This window comes from Cloeon dipterum, chromosome 1 (genome assembly GCF_949628265.1).
Source record: "Cloeon dipterum chromosome 1, ieCloDipt1.1, whole genome shotgun sequence".
NCBI lineage: Eukaryota > Metazoa > Arthropoda > Insecta > Ephemeroptera > Baetidae > Cloeon > Cloeon dipterum.
The window spans coordinates 731,637-746,150 of NC_088786.1; positions in this window are offsets into that span (position 1 = coordinate 731,637).

A 14,514-nucleotide genomic window follows, 5' to 3' on the forward strand; every position below is an offset into this window, starting at 1 on the left:
AATGAATCGATAGAGTTGGATTCAAATTCTTGGAATTCCATCAAACTTCAGATGTTTGGTCCATCCCATGACAAAGAATCGAGAGTTTTGTTCTTGCGTTCTTGGAATTCAATCAAACTTCAGATGATTGGTTGATCCCATGACAAAGAATCAATAGTTTTGGTCTTGCGTGCTTGGAAATCAATCAAACTTCAGAAGATTGGTCGATCCCATGACAAAGAATCGATATATTTGGTCTCGCTTTCTTGGAATTCCATCTAACTTCAGATGATTGGTCGATCTCATGAAAAAGAATCGATAGCGTTGGATTAAAATTCTTGGAATTCCATCAAACTTTAGTTGATTGGTCGATCCCATAACAAAGAATCGAGAGTTTTGTTCTTGCGTTCTTGGAATTCAATCAAACTTCAGATGATTGGTCGATCCCATGACAAAGAATCGATAGTTTTGTTCATGCGTTCTTGGATATATATACAACTTCAGATGATTGGTCCATCCCATGACAAAGAATCGATAGTTTTGTTCATGCGTTCTTGGAATTCCATCAAACTTTATTTGATTGGTTGATCCCATATTAAAGAATCGAGAGTTTTGTTCTTGCGTTCTTGGAATTCAATTAAACTTCAGATGATTGGTCGATCCCATGAAAAAGAATCGATAGAGTTAGATTAAAATTCTTGGAATTCCATCAAACTTTAGTTGATTGGTTGATCCCATAACAAAGAATCGAGAGTTTTGTTCTTGCGTTCTTGGAATTCAATTAAACTTCAGATGATTGGTCGATCCCATGACAAAGAATCGATAGAGTTGGATTCAAATTCTTGGAATTCCATCAAACTTCAGATGATTGGTCAATCCCATGACTAAGAATCGATATTTTTGGTCTTGTTTTCTTTGAATTCCATCAAAATTCCGATGATTGGTCGATCCCAGAACAAAGAATAGATAGTTTCTGTTCTTGCGTTCTTGGAATTCAAAAAAACTTCAGAAGATTGGTCAATCCCATGACAAAGAATCGATAGTTTTGTTCTTGCTTTGATATAAATCTATCAAATTTCAGTTGTGATTGGTCGAATCCCTGGCAAAGAATCGATAGTTTTGGTCTTGCTTTCTTGGAATTCAATCAAAGTTCAGTTAATTGGTCGTTCCCATGTCGAAGAAATGATAGTTTCGGATTCGAATTCTTGGAATTCCATTAAACCTCAGATGATCGGTCGATCCCATGACAAAAAATCGATAGATTTGTTCTTTTGTTCTTGGAATTCCATCAAACTTCAGATGATTCGTCGATCCCATGACGAAGAAATGATAGTTTCGGATTCAAATTCTTGGAATTCCATCATACTTCAGATGATTGGTCGATCCCATAACAAAGAATCGATAGTTTTGGTCTTGCTTTCTTGGAATTCAATCAAACTTCAGATGATTGGTAGATCTCATATCAAAGAATCAATAGTTTTGGTCTTGCTTTCTTGGAATTCCATCTAACTTCAAATGATTGGTCGATCCCATGAAAAAGAATCGATAGAGTTGGATTAAAATTCTTGGAATTCCATGAAACTTTAGTTGATTGGTTGATCCCATAACAAAGAATCGAGAGTTTTGTTCTTGCGTTCTTGGAATTCAATTAAACTTCAGATGATTGGTCGATCCCATGACAAAGAATCGATAGTTTTGTTCATGCGTTCTTGGATATATATAAAACTTCAGATGATTGGTCCATCCCATGACAAAGAATCAATAGTTTTGGTCTTGCGTTCTTGGAAATCAATCAAACTTCAGATGATTGGTCGATCCCATGACAAAGAATCGAGAGTTTTGTTCTTGCGTTTTTGGAATTCCATCAAACTTCAGATGATTGGTCGATCCCATGACAAAGAATCGATAGTTTTGTTCTTGCATTCCTCGAATTCAATCAAACTTCAGAAGATTGGTCGATCCCATGACAAAGAATCGATATAGTTGGTCTCGCTTTCTTGAATATCCATCAAAATTCAAATGATTGGTCGATCCCATGACAAAGAATCAATAGTTTTGGTCTTTCGTGATTGGAAAACAATCAAACTTCAGATGATTGGTCGATCCCATGAAAAAGAATCGAAATATTTGGTCTCGCTTTCTTGAATATCCATCAAACTTCAGATGATTGGTCGATCCCATATCAAAGAATCGAGAGTTTTGTTCTTGCGTTCTTGGAATTCAATCAAACTTCAGATGATTGGTCGATCCCATGACAAAGAATCAATAGTTTTGGTCTTGCTTTCTTGGAATTCCATCTAACTTCAGATGATTGGTCGATCCCATGAAAAAGAATCGATAGAGTAGGATTAAAATTCTTGGAATTCCATGAAACTTTAGTTGATTGGTCGATCCCATAACAAAGAATCGAGAGTTTTGTTCTTGCGTTCTTGGAATTCAATCAACTTCAGATGATTGGTCGATCCCATGACAAAGAATCGATAGTTTTGTTCATGCGTTCTAGGAATTCCATCTAACTTCAGATGATTGGTCGATCCCATGAAAAAGAATCGATAGAGTTGGATTAAAATTCTTGGAATTCCATCAAACTTTAGTTGATTGGTTGATCCCATAACAAAGAATCGAGAGTTTTGTTCTTGCGTTCTTGGAATTCAATTAAACTTCAGATGATTGGTCGATCCCATGACAAAGAATCGATAGTTTTGTTCATGCGTTCTTGGATATGTATAAAACTTCAGATGATTGGTCCATCCCATGATAAAGAATCGAGAGTTTTGTTCTTGCGTTCTTGGAATTCAATCAAACTTCAGATGATTGGTTGATCCCATGACAAAGAATCAATAGTTTTGGTCTTGCGTGCTTGGAAATCAATCAAACTTCAGATGATTGGTCGATCCCATGACAAAGAATCGATAGTTTTGTTCATGCGTTCTTGGATATATATAAAACTTCAGATGATTGGTCCATCCCATGACAAAGAATCAATAGTTTTGGTCTTGCGGTCTTGGAAATCAATCAAACTTCAGATGATTGGTCGATCCCATGACAAAGAATCGAGAGTTTTGTTCTTGCGTTTTTGGAATTCCATCAAACTTCAGATGATTGGTCGATCCCATGACAAAGAATCGATAGTTTTGTTCTTGCATTCCTCGAATTCAATCAAACTTCAGAAGATTGGTCGATCCCATGACAAAGAATCGATATAGTTGGTCTCGCTTTCTTGAATATCCATCAAAATTCAAATGATTGGTCGATCCCATGACAAAGAATCAATAGTTTTGGTCTTTCGTGATTGGAAAACAATCAAACTTCAGATGATTGGTCGATCCCATGACAATGAATCGATCGAGTTGGATTCAAATTCTTGGAATTCCATCAAACTTCAGATGATTGGTCGATCCCATGACAAAGAATCGATAGTTTTGTTCTTGCGTTCCTCGAATTCAATCAAACTTCAGAAGATTGGTCGATCCCATGACAAAGAATCGATATATTTGGTCTCGCTTTCTTGAATATCCATCAAACTTCAGATGATTGGTCGATCCCATATCAAAGAATCGAGAGTTTTGTTCTTGCGTTCTTGGAATTCAATCAAACTTCAGATGATTGGTCGATCCCATGACAAAGAATCAATAGTTTTGGTCTTGCTTTCTTGGAATTCCATCTAACTTCAGATGATTGGTCGATGCCATGAAAAAGAATCGATAGAGTTGGATTAAAATTCTTGGAATTCCATGAAACTTTAGTTGATTGGTCGATCCCATAACAAAGAATCGATATATTTGGTCTCGCTTTCTCGAATATCCATCAAACTTCAGATGATTGGTCGATCCCATATCAAAGAATCGAGAGTTTTGTTCTTGCGTTCTTGGAATTCAATCAAACTTCAGATGATTGGTCGATCCCATGACAAAGAATCAATAGTTTTGGTCTTGCTTTCTTGGAATTCCATCTAACTTCAGATGATTGGTCGATCCCATGAAAAAGAATCGATAGAGTTGGATTAAAATTCTTGGAATTCCATGAAACTTTAGTTGATTGGTCGATCCCATAACAAAGAATCGAGAGTTTTGTTCTTGCGTTCTTGGAATTCAATCAACTTCAGATGATTGGTCGATCCCATGACAAAGAATCGATAGTTTTGTTCATGCGTTCTAGGAATTCCATCTAACTTCAGATGATTGGTCGATCCCATGTAAAAGAATCGATAGAGTTGGATTAAAATTCTTGGAATTCCATCAAACTTTAGTTGATTGGTTGATCCCATAACAAAGAATCGAGAGTTTTGTTCTTGCTTTGTTATTAATCTATCAAATTTCAGTTGTGATTGGTCGATTCCCTGGCAAAGAATCGATAGTTTTGGTCTTGCTTTCTTGGAATTCAATCAAAGTTCAGTTAATTGGTCGTTCCCATGACGAAGAAATGATAGTTTCGGATTCGAATTCTTGGAATTCCATTAAACCTCAGATGATCGGTCGATCCCATGACAAAAAATCGATAGATTTGTTCTTTTGTTCTTGGAATTCCATCAAACTTCAGATGATTCGTCGATCCCATGACGAAGAAATGATAGTTTCGGATTCAAATTCTTGGAATTCCATCATACTTCAGATGATTGGTCGATCCCATAACAAAGAATCGATAGTTTTGGTCTTGCTTTCTTGGAATTCAATCAAACTTCAGATGATTGGTAGATCTCATATCAAAGAATCAATAGTTTTGGTCTTGCTTTCTTGGAATTCCATCTAACTTCAAATGATTGGTCGATCCCATGAAAAAGAATCGATAGAGTTGGATTAAAATTCTTGGAATTCCATGAAACTTTAGTTGATTGGTTGATCCCATAACAAAGAATCGAGAGTTTTGTTCTTGCGTTCTTGGAATTCAATTAAACTTCAGATGATTGGTCGATCCCATGACAAAGAATCGATAGTTTTGTTCATGCGTTCTTGGATATATATAAAACTTCAGATGATTGGTCCATCCCATGACAAAGAATCAATAGTTTTGGTCTTGCGGTCTTGGAAATCAATCAAACTTCAGATGATTGGTCGATCCCATGACAAAGAATCGAGAGTTTTGTTCTTGCGTTCTTGGAATTCCATCAAACTTCAGATGATTGGTCGATCCCATGACAAAGAATCGATAGTTTTGTTCTTGCATTCCTCGAATTCAATCAAACTTCAGAAGATTGGTCGATCCCATGACAAAGAATCGATATAGTTGGTCTCGCTTTCTTGAATATCCATCAAAATTCAAATGATTGGTCGATCCCATGACAAAGAATCAATAGTTTTGGTCTTGCGTGATTGGAAAACAATCAAACTTCAGATGATTGGTCGATCCCATGAAAAAGAATCGAAATATTTGGTCTCGCTTTCTTGAATATCCATCAAACTTCAGATGATTGGTCGATCCCATATCAAAGAATCGAGAGTTTTGTTCTTGCGTTCTTGGAATTCAATCAAACTTCAGATGATTGGTCGATCCCATGACAAAGAATCAATAGTTTTGGTCTTGCTTTCTTGGAATTCCATCTAACTTCAGATGATTGGTCGATCCCATGAAAAAGAATCGATAGAGTAGGATTAAAATTCTTGGAATTCCATGAAACTTTAGTTGATTGGTCGATCCCATAACAAAGAATCGAGAGTTTTGTTCTTGCGTTCTTGGAATTCAATCAACTTCAGATGATTGGTCGATCCCATGACAAAGAATCGATAGTTTTGTTCATGCGTTCTAGGAATTCCATCTAACTTCAGATGATTGGTCGATCCCATGAAAAAGAATCGATAGAGTTGGATTAAAATTCTTGGAATTCCATCAAACTTTAGTTGATTGGTTGATCCCATAACAAAGAATCGAGAGTTTTGTTCTTGCGTTCTTGGAATTCAATTAAACTTCAGATGATTGGTCGATCCCATGACAAAGAATCGATAGTTTTGTTCATGCGTTCTTGGATATGTATAAAACTTCAGATGATTGGTCCATCCCATGATAAAGAATCGAGAGTTTTGTTCTTGCGTTCTTGGAATTCAATCAAACTTCAGATGATTGGTTGATCCCATGACAAAGAATCAATAGTTTTGGTCTTGCGTGCTTGGAAATCAATCAAACTTCAGATGATTGGTCGATCCCATGACAAAGAATCGATAGTTTTGTTCATGCGTTCTTGGATATATATAAAACTTCAGATGATTGGTCCATCCCATGACAAAGAATCAATAGTTTTGGTCTTGCGGTCTTGGAAATCAATCAAACTTCAGATGATTGGTCGATCCCATGACAAAGAATCGAGAGTTTTGTTCTTGCGTTTTTGGAATTCCATCAAACTTCAGATGATTGGTCGATCCCATGACAAAGAATCGATAGTTTTGTTCTTGCATTCCTCGAATTCAATCAAACTTCAGAAGATTGGTCGATCCCATGACAAAGAATCGATATAGTTGGTCTCGCTTTCTTGAATATCCATCAAAATTCAAATGATTGGTCGATCCCATGACAAAGAATCAATAGTTTTGGTCTTTCGTGATTGGAAAACAATCAAACTTCAGATGATTGGTCGATCCCATGACAATGAATCGATCGAGTTGGATTCAAATTCTTGGAATTCCATCAAACTTCAGATGATTGGTCGATCCCATGACAAAGAATCGATAGTTTTGTTTTTGCGTTCCTCGAATTCAATCAAACTTCAGAAGATTGGTCGATCCCATGACAAAGAATCGATATATTTGGTCTCGCTTTCTTGAATATCCATCAAACTTCAGATGATTGGTCGATCCCATATCAAAGAATCGAGAGTTTTGTTCTTGCGTTCTTGGAATTCAATCAAACTTCAGATGATTGGTCGATCCCATGACAAAGAATCAATAGTTTTGGTCTTGCTTTCTTGGAATTCCATCTAACTTCAGATGATTGGTCGATGCCATGAAAAAGAATCGATAGAGTTGGATTAAAATTCTTGGAATTCCATGAAACTTTAGTTGATTGGTCGATCCCATAACAAAGAATCGATATATTTGGTCTCGCTTTCTCGAATATCCATCAAACTTCAGATGATTGGTCGATCCCATATCAAAGAATCGAGAGTTTTGTTCTTGCGTTCTTGGAATTCAATCAAACTTCAGATGATTGGTCGATCCCATGACAAAGAATCAATAGTTTTGGTCTTGCTTTCTTGGAATTCCATCTAACTTCAGATGATTGGTCGATCCCATGAAAAAGAATCGATAGAGTTGGATTAAAATTCTTGGAATTCCATGAAACTTTAGTTGATTGGTCGATCCCATAACAAAGAATCGAGAGTTTTGTTCTTGCGTTCTTGGAATTCAATCAACTTCAGATGATTGGTCGATCCCATGACAAAGAATCGATAGTTTTGTTCATGCGTTCTAGGAATTCCATCTAACTTCAGATGATTGGTCGATCCCATGTAAAAGAATCGATAGAGTTGGATTAAAATTCTTGGAATTCCATCAAACTTTAGTTGATTGGTTGATCCCATAACAAAGAATCGAGAGTTTTGTTCTTGCTTTGTTATTAATCTATCAAATTTCAGTTGTGATTGGTCGATTCCCTGGCAAAGAATCGATAGTTTTGGTCTTGCTTTCTTGGAATTCAATCAAAGTTCAGTTAATTGGTCGTTCCCATGACGAAGAAATGATAGTTTCGGATTCGAATTCTTGGAATTCCATTAAACCTCAGATGATCGGTCGATCCCATGACAAAAAATCGATAGATTTGTTCTTTTGTTCTTGGAATTCCATCAAACTTCAGATGATTCGTCGATCCCATGACGAAGAAATGATAGTTTTTGATTCAAATTCTTGGAATTCCATCATACTTCAGATGATTGGTCGATCCCATGAAAAAGAATCGATAGTTTTGGTCTTGCTTACTTGGAATTCCATCCAACTTCAGTTGATTGGTGGATCCCATGACGAAGAAATGATAGTTTCGGATTCAAATTCTTGGAATTCCATCATACTTCAGATGATTGGTCGATCCCATAACAAAGAATCGATAGTTTTGGTCTTGCTTTCTTGGAATTCAATCAAACTTCAGTAGATTGGTCGATCACATGACAAAGAATCGATAGTTTTGTTCTTGCGTTCTTGGAATTCCGTCCAACTTCAGTTGATTGGTTGATCCCATGACAAAGAATCGATTGTTTTGGTCTTGCTTACTTGGAATTCCATCAAACTTTAGATGATTGGTTGATCCCATGACAATGAATAATTAGTTTTGGTCTTGCTTTCTTCGAATTCGATCCAACTTCAGTTGATTGGTGGATCCCATGACGAAGAAATGATAGAGTTGGATTAAAATTCTTGGAATTCAATCAAACTTCAGAAGATTGGTCGATCCAATGACAAAAAATCGATAGTATTGGTTTCGCTTTCTTGGATATCCATCAAACTTCAGTAGATTGGTTGATACCATGACAAAGAATCGATAGTTTTGTTTTTGCGTTCTTGGAATTACATCAAACTTCAGTTGATTAGTCGATCCCATGACGAAGAAATGATAATTTTGGTCTTGCTTTCTTGGAATTCCATCAAACTTCAGGTGATTGGTCAATCCCATGACAAAGAATCAATAGTTTTGTTTTTGCGTTCTTGGAATTCCATTAAACATCAGATGATTGGTCAATCCCATGACTAAGAATCGATAGTTTTGGTTTTGCTTTCTTTGAATTCTATCAAATTTCAGTTGTGATTGGTCGATTCCCTGACAAAAAATCGATAGTTTTGGTCTTGCTTTCTTGGAATTCCATCAAACTTCAGATGATTGGTCGATCCCATGAAAAAGAATCGATAGAGTTGGATTAAAATTCTTGGAATTCCATCAAACTTTATTTGATTGGTTGATCCCATAACAAAGAATCGAGAGTTTTGTTCTTGCGTTCTTGGAATTCAATTAAACTTCAGATGATTGGTCGATCCCATGAAAAGAATCGAAATATTTGGTCTCGCTTTCTTGAATATCCATCAAACTTCAGATGATTGGTCGATCCCATATCAAAGAATCGAGAGTTTTGTTCTTGCGTTCTTGGAATTCAATCAAACTTCAGATGATTGGTCGATCCCATGACAAAGAATCAATAGTTTTGGTCTTGCTTTCTTGGAATTCCATCTAACTTCAGATGATTGGTCGATCCCATGAAAAAGAATCGATAGAGTAGGATTAAAATTCTTGGAATTCCATGAAACTTTAGTTGATTGGTCGATCCCATAACAAAGAATCGAGAGTTTTGTTCTTGCGTTCTTGGAATTCAATCAACTTCAGATGATTGGTCGATCCCATGACAAAGAATCGATAGTTTTGTTCATGCGTTCTAGGAATTCCATCTAACTTCAGATGATTGGTCGATCCCATGAAAAAGAATCGATAGAGTTGGATTAAAATTCTTGGAATTCCATCAAACTTTAGTTGATTGGTTGATCCCATAACAAAGAATCGAGAGTTTTGTTCTTGCGTTCTTGGAATTCAATTAAACTTCAGATGATTGGTCGATCCCATGACAAAGAATCGATAGTTTTGTTCATGCGTTCTTGGATATGTATAAAACTTCAGATGATTGGTCCATCCCATGATAAAGAATCGAGAGTTTTGTTCTTGCGTTCTTGGAATTCAATCAAACTTCAGATGATTGGTTGATCCCATGACAAAGAATCAATAGTTTTGGTCTTGCGTGCTTGGAAATCAATCAAACTTCAGATGATTGGTCGATCCCATGACAATGAATCGATAGAGTTGGATTCAAATTCTTGGAATTCCATCAAACTTCAGATGTTTGGTCCATCCCATGACAAAGAATCGAGAGTTTTGTTCTTGCGTTCTTGGAATTCAATCAAACTTCAGATGATTGGTTGATCCCATGACAAAGAATCAATAGTTTTGGTCTTGCGTGCTTGGAAATCAATCAAACTTCAGAAGATTGGTCGATCCCATGACAAAGAATCGATATATTTGGTCTCGCTTTGATATAAATCTATCAAATTTCAGTTGTGATTGGTCGAATCCCTGGCAAAGAATCGATAGTTTTGGTCTTGCTTTCTTGGAATTCAATCAAAGTTCAGTTAATTGGTCGTTCCCATGTCGAAGAAATGATAGTTTCGGATTCGAATTCTTGGAATTCCATTAAACCTCAGATGATCGGTCGATCCCATGACAAAAAATCGATAGATTTGTTCTTTTGTTCTTGGAATTCCATCAAACTTCAGATGATTCGTCGATCCCATGACGAAGAAATGATAGTTTCGGATTCAAATTCTTGGAATTCCATCATACTTCAGATGATTGGTCGACCCCATAACAAAGAATCGATAGTTTTGGTCTTGCTTTCTTGGAATTCAATCAAACTTCAGATGATTGGTAGATCCCATATCAAAGAATCAATAGTTTTGGTCTTGCTTTCTTGGAATTCCATCTAACTTCAAATGATTGGTCGATCCCATGAAAAAGAATCGATAGAGTTGGATTAAAATTCTTGGAATTCAATTAAACTTCAGATGATTGGTCGATCCCATGACAAAGAATCGATAGTTTTGTTCATGCGTTCTTGGATATATATAAAACTTCAGATGATTGGTCCATCCCATGACAAAGAATCAATAGTTTTGGTCTTGCGGTCTTGGAAATCAATCAAACTTCAGATGATTGGTCGATCCCATGACAAAGAATCGAGAGTTTTGTTCTTGCGTTCTTGGAATTCCATCAAACTTCAGATGATTGGTCGATCCCATGACAAAGAATCGATAGTTTTGTTCTTGCGTTCCTCGAATTCAATCAAACTTCAGAAGATTGGTCGATCCCATGACAAAGAATCGATATAGTTGGTCTCGCTTTCTTGAATATCCATCAAAATTCAAATGATTGGTCGATCCCATGACAAAGAATCAATAGTTTTGGTCTTTCGTGATTGGAAAACAATCAAACTTCAGATGATTGGTCGATCCCATGACAATGAATCGATCGAGTTGGATTCAAATTCTTGGAATTCCATCAAACTTCAGATGATTGGTCGATCCCATGACAAAGAATCGATAGTTTTGTTTTTGCGTTCCTCGAATTCAATCAAACTTCAGAAGATTGGTCGATCCCATGACAAAGAATCGATATATTTGGTCTCGCTTTCTTGAATATCCATCAAACTTCAGATGATTGGTCGATCCCATATCAAAGAATCGAGAGTTTTGTTCTTGCGTTCTTGGAATTCAATCAAACTTCAGATGATTGGTCGATCCCATGACAAAGAATCAATAGTTTTGGTCTTGCTTTCTTGGAATTCCATCTAACTTCAGATGATTGGTCGATGCCATGAAAAAGAATCGATAGAGTTGGATTAAAATTCTTGGAATTCCATGAAACTTTAGTTGATTGGTCGATCCCATAACAAAGAATCGATATATTTGGTCTCGCTTTCTTGAATATCCATCAAACTTCAGATGATTGGTCGATCCCATATCAAAGAATCGAGAGTTTTGTTCTTGCGTTCTTGGAATTCAATCAAACTTCAGATGATTGGTCGATCCCATGACAAAGAATCAATAGTTTTGGTCTTGCTTTCTTGGAATTCCATCTAACTTCAGATGATTGGTCGATCCCATGAAAAAGAATCGATAGAGTTGGATTAAAATTCTTGGAATGCCATGAAACTTTAGTTGATTGGTCGATCCCATAACAAAGAATCGAGAGTTTTGTTCTTGCGTTCTTGGAATTCAATCAACTTCAGATGATTGGTCGATCCCATGACAAAGAATCGATAGTTTTGTTCATGCGTTCTAGGAATTCCATCTAACTTCAGATGATTGGTCGATCCCATGTAAAAGAATCGATAGAGTTGGATTAAAATTCTTGGAATTCCATCAAACTTTAGTTGATTGGTTGATCCCATAACAAAGAATCGAGAGTTTTGTTCTTGCGTTCTTGGAATTCAATTAAACTTCAGATGATTGGTCGATCCCATGACAAAGAATCGATAGTTTTGTTCTTGCGTTCTTGGATATGTATAAAACTTCAGATGATTGGTCCATCCCATGATAAAGAATCGAGAGTTTTGTTCTTGCGTTCTTGGAATTCAATCAAACTTCAGATGATTGGTTGATCCCATGACAAAGAATCAATAGTATTGGTCTTGCGTGCTTGGAAATCAATCAAACTTCAGATGATTGGTCGATCCCATGACAATGATTCGATAGAGTTGGATTCAAATTCTTGGAATTCCATCAAACTTCAGATGTTTGGTCCATCCCATGACAAAGAATCGAGAGTTTTGTTCTTGCGTTCTTGGAATTCAATCAAACTTCAGATGATTGGTTGATCCCATGACAAAGAATCAATAGTTTTGGTCTTGCGTGCTTGGAAATCAATCAAACTTCAGATGATTGGTCGATCCCATGACAATGAATCGATAGAGTTGGATTCAAATTCTTGGAATTCCATCAAACTTCAGAAGATTGGTCGATCCCATGACAAAGAATCGATATATTTGGTCTCGCTTTCTTGAATATCCATCAAACTTCAGATGATTGGTCGATCCCATGACAACGAATCGATAGTTTTGGTCTTGCTTTCTTGGAATTCCATCTAACTTCAGATGATTGGTCGATCCCATGAAGAAGAATCGATAGAGTTGGGTTAAAATTCTTGGAATTCCATCAAACTTTAGTTGATTGGTCAATCCCATGACTAAGAATCGATAGTTTTGGTCTTGTTTTCTTTGAATTCCATCAAAATTCCGATGATTGGTCGATCCCAGAACAAAGAATAGATAGTTTCTGTTCTTGCGTTCTTGGAATTCAAAAAAACTTCAGAAGATTGGTCAATCCCATGACAAAGAATCGATAGTTTTGTTCTTGCTTTGTTATTAATCTATCAAATTTCAGTTGTGATTGGTCGATTCCCTGGCAAAGAATCGATAGTTTTGGTCTTGCTTTCTTGGAATTCAATCAAAGTTCAGTTAATTGGTCGTTCCCATGACGAAGAAATGATAGTTTCGGATTCGAATTCTTGGAATTCCATTAAACCTCAGATGATTGGTCGATCCCATGACAAAAAATCGATAGATTTGTTCTTTTGTTCTTGGAATTCCATCAAACTTCAGATGATTCGTCGATCCCATGACGAAGAAATGATAGTTTCGGATTCAAATTCTTGGAATTCCATCATACTTCAGATGATTGGTCGATCCCATGAAAAAGAATCGATAGTTTTGGTCTTGCTTACTTGGAATTCCATCCAACTTCAGTTGATTGGTGGATCCCATGACGAAGAAATGATAGTTTCGGATTCAAATTCTTGGAATTCCATCATACTTCAGATGATTGGTCGATCCCATAACAAAGAATCGATAGTTTTGGTCTTGCTTTCTTGGAATTCAATCAATATTCAGTAGATTGGTCGATCACATGACAAAGAATCGATAGTTTTGTTCTTGCGTTCTTGGAATTCCGTCCAACTTCAGATGATTGGTCGATCCCATAACAAAGAATCGATAGTTTTGGTCTTGCTTTCTTGGAATTCAATCAAACTTCAGTAGATTGGTCGATCACATGACAAAGAATCGATAGTTTTGTTCATGCGTTCTTGGATATGTATAAAACTTCAGATGATTGGTCCATCCCATGATAAAGAATCGAGAGTTTTGTTCTTGCGTTCTTGGAATTCAATCAAACTTCAGATGATTGGTTGATCCCATGACAAAGAATCAATAGTTTTGGTCTTGCGTGCTTGGAAATCAATCAAACTTCAGATGATTGGTCGATCCCATGACAATGAATCGATAGAGTTGGATTCAAATTCTTGGAATTCCATCAAACTTCAGATGTTTGGTCCATCCCATGACAAAGAATCGAGAGTTTTGTTCTTGCGTTCTTGGAATTCAATCAAACTTCAGATGATTGGTTGATCCCATGACAAAGAATCAATAGTTTTGGTCTTGCGTGCTTGGAAATCAATCAAACTTCAGAAGATTGGTCGATCCCATGACAAAGAATCGATAGTTTTGGTTTTGCTTTCTTGGAATTCAATCAAAGTTCAGTTAATTGGTCGTTCCCATGTCGAAGAAATGATAGTTTCGGATTCGAATTCTTGGAATTCCATTAAACCTCAGATGATCGGTCGATCCCATGACAAAAAATCGATAGATTTGTTCTTTTGTTCTTGGAATTCCATCAAACTTCAGATGATTCGTCGATCCCATGACGAAGAAATGATAGTTTCGGATTCAAATTCTTGGAATTCCATCATACTTCAGATGATTGGTCGATCCCATAACAAAGAATCGATAGTTTTGGTCTTGCTTTCTTGGAATTCAATCAAACTTCAGATGATTGGTAGATCCCATGACAATGAATCGATAGAGTTGGATTCAAATTCTTGGAATTCCATCAAACTTCAGATGTTTGGTCCATCCCATGACAAAGAATCGAGAGTTTTGTTCTTGCGTTCTTGGAATTCAATCAAACTTCAGATGATTGGTTGATCCCATGACAAAGAATCAATAGTTTTGGGCTTGCGTTCTTGGAA